Below are 3,592 nucleotides of genomic sequence, written 5' to 3'. Positions count from 1 at the left end.
TTTTATAAGATTCAAACCTGCCTAATCATGGTTGGATTTAAATGCAGGATGGACTTGATGGTTATTATGGAAGCTACTCGACATGGTATGCTGATAATGAAGTAGCTGGGACACGGTCCTTGACGGACTCATCTTTGAAATCACACCCTGCTAGTCTAGAGGTGCTGAGCATGTTACTCGACAATCTTGTATGCAACGTTCTTGTCACCAAAAGTTCATATTCAACAAGAAACCATTTACTGAAGGCAAGTTTAATGCTTCCGAAATCTCGTTACTTGAGCAACTGATGCTAGTGTTTTTGTGTCTTGAGGAGTTCAATATCATTGTGGTTGTTTCAATGATGCTGCCAAAGCAAATCTTATGAGCAACTGATCATGGAGTTTTAGACTTTAGAGTGATGTATGAAAATAGCATCAAAGCCAATGTCAAAATTCCCGCACTAAGGCGACATGGGTTCTATAGTCTAGGCACACGTTAGCATTGTGAATTGTCCTATAAGCACTGTAATAATTAACGACGAAAAACATTTGTCAAAAGACTACTTTAATAATAAAGATATTTAAAATATTCAAAAAATAATAAAGATATTGTAATATTTAATATTATATAAAAAATTATTCACGAAAGAATTTAAATATTTATAAGACTAATGGCTAAGATATTGACATGTAAAATACTTTAATGGCCACTAAAATCTATAAATAAGGGTGAGATTTACCATGATGAAAAGAGACGAAAAAAGAGCGAAAAGATTTCAAAAAAAGTACGTTATAGAAAGAGAACTTAGAGTAAAAGAAAAAAAATAATTACATTATAATTGTGTTTTATATTAATGAAAGTGCTTTATTTTCTAAGTTTTTCGGTTAAGTATTAGTTTGTTTTAAGTTCTTAGTACACTTGTAAATAAGTTGGACTTGTTGAAGTTCCCAACACATCGAGAATGACAGATAATAATGAAAGATAAGTATTCACTTGGGAAAACAATGATCTCTCCACATAATATTTGTCAAGTAAAATCATCTAGTGATCATATTATGTATTATAGTTTCTTTACCCAATAGATCTTGGAATAACAACGATACATCCCTATTCCACTTGTTCTGACTCAATTGGGAGCCTTGACAATAGTGGTGTTCTTTATACCTTCTGACTATCCTTGATTCTTGACAGCAATTATATGTGAAACCTAACTATAATTCTTTCACATTCAAACTTTTTTTGTGCAGTGAGCAACGAAGATGCCACAGCATCCACTGTATGCGACTGATAAAAGAAAATCTCAAAAGACTATCCATTGAATGATTTTTGTTCTCACACATTGAGCTGTCATCATTTTTATTTTTTATTTTTATTTTTCAGTTATCATTGTTAAAAAAAGTAAACCCTTTAATTAAATAATAAAATCACATTTTAGCCATTACTAAAAATTAATCAATCAATTTAATTTTTAATTTTACTTCCCACATTTTATAATTATTTTGTCCCACAAGATACATTCTGATTTTAATTATCAAGTTTACATCCCTATTTAAATTTTATAAATTTTGGTTTTAATTTCAATTTAAAATTTCTTGCAAGAATTGATTTAGGTGGGGGTGAGCATTTGACCGAGTTAAATAGAGTAAAAAAATTCAAGTTAATCGAGTTAATGTCAAACTTAATTTAATTTTTCCTGAATCGAGTCGAGTTTATAAAATTTTAATCGAATACGTCAATAAGATAATAAAATAAACACTAATCGAATACGTCAACCCTCTCTTAGCTGTAGCTTAAGACGACTCCTTAAATTGAGATATGAGGCCTACCCTATCATGTCAGCTGGATCAAAGAAGTGAGTATCATTTGGGATGCTATTCGGGAAAAGAGACCTCTAGTTCCCTGGCAGAAAATTATTTGGTTCCCTCTGCATATACCTAAGCATAGTTTGATTTCATGGATGGCTTTACTTGATAGACTTCCTACAAAGGATAGACTTCACCGTATGGGGCTCATCAATGATTGCCAATGCATGTTTTGTGATGATCCTCTGGAAACTAGGGACCATTTGTTCCTCTTATGTCCTATGGCAGATTACTTGTGGAATTCAATCTTCTCTCTTTATGGCCTGTAATATAAATCTCGTTCATGGGAATCTCTTTGTTCGTGGGCATGTTCTACTTGGAAAGGAAAATCTCTGCTCACTTCGATTTTAAAGATTGCTCTAAATGCTCTTATCTACATTATGTGGGAAGAAAGAAACAAAAGATTGTTTCAAGGCCGATCTCGAAATACACAAGAACTGTTCCGTGCCATTAAGGATATTGTAGGATTACAATCGAGGAATAGGAATTTAAACAGAGTTGATAGTGTTAATACTACTCTTAGTAAGCATTGAGATATAGTTTGATCTTTGATTCTTTTTGTAAGTAGGTTGTTCTAATGTAATCAGAACTCTGATTGTTTTTGAAGCAGGTTCTGCTCTTTGGGTAATAAAATTGAATTATCCAAAAATAAAAATAAAGATATACTAACACATGCTGAAAGGGTTCGTTGGTATTTATCGGATGCCGTTAGCTGTGGTAGTGGAATTTATCTCACACATCTTCCGAAACTATTCAGTGTGCGGCAGAGTATTATGGGATGCTACTAGAGTGGATCATGAGATTTTCCAAAGCCATAGGAGTTTGCTCGGTCCTTGATGCAATAGCATACATTTCAGCTCTATGCCATCGGGAGTGGAAATTGATGTTTCAATATGCACCTCTGGAGAATGGTCGACAAGATGGTGAAACTTGTGTCGAAGCATTCATATGAATTTCATAGAAAATGCCCTATAGGGTGAGGAGATGGTTGGGTAGAATGGCCAAATTATTGGATCGATTAGTTATTAGCTTATTTCATTTCAATTAAAAAATATATTTACTACAATAATACATATATTGTATATGATTAATACAAAAATAAGTACTTAATTATACCCTAAGCTAACTTTAAGTGGTTAAAGTATTTTTTCTTAAAAGTAGGTGCATCCATTACACTTTTAAGTGTCTAAGCCGTAACGACCATTAAAAAATTGTTAAGTGATATACATGTCACGTTTATATTCTTTGATTTTTTTTTTGTAAAAAACAATCATTTTTATTTTTAGAACAAATTAAATAAGGCCCAAAACTTTAAAAAAATCAATTTGGTCCTTAAACAAGATCAAAAAAACCAATTTAGCTCATATGTCATGTCATCAGTCACCATAGATCACTACGTCAGTGCAGTGAATTGCCACTTTAGCACCATAATGGTCAACAGTTGAAAACGTTAGTCAATGGTCCATATTGAGTTTATTTTATGAGTTGGAGGGCCATGTTGAGTGCATAAATAATTCTAGGACCGCATTGATTTTTTTCAAAAGTACAACGGTTTCAAATACTTTTTGCTTAAAGAAGATATATGAAAGATAAAGAAGAAAAAGAGGGTGGATATTTTTTTTTATCACATATATAGTGGTTATTTTTAAATAATGTATCTTATAGAAATTACTGATGAAAAGGAGAGAGGAAGAAGAACAACGAGAGAAACAAAATTTATTGGAATAATAAGGAGAGAGAAAGCAATACCT

The sequence above is a fragment of the Hibiscus syriacus genome, unplaced genomic scaffold (assembly GCF_006381635.1).
Source record: "Hibiscus syriacus cultivar Baekdansim isolate YM2019G1 unplaced genomic scaffold, ASM638163v2 tig00111022_pilon, whole genome shotgun sequence".
Lineage (NCBI taxonomy): Eukaryota > Viridiplantae > Streptophyta > Magnoliopsida > Malvales > Malvaceae > Hibiscus > Hibiscus syriacus.
The sequence above is the reverse complement of the archived record's forward strand: the minus strand, read 5'-3'. Positions refer to the sequence as shown.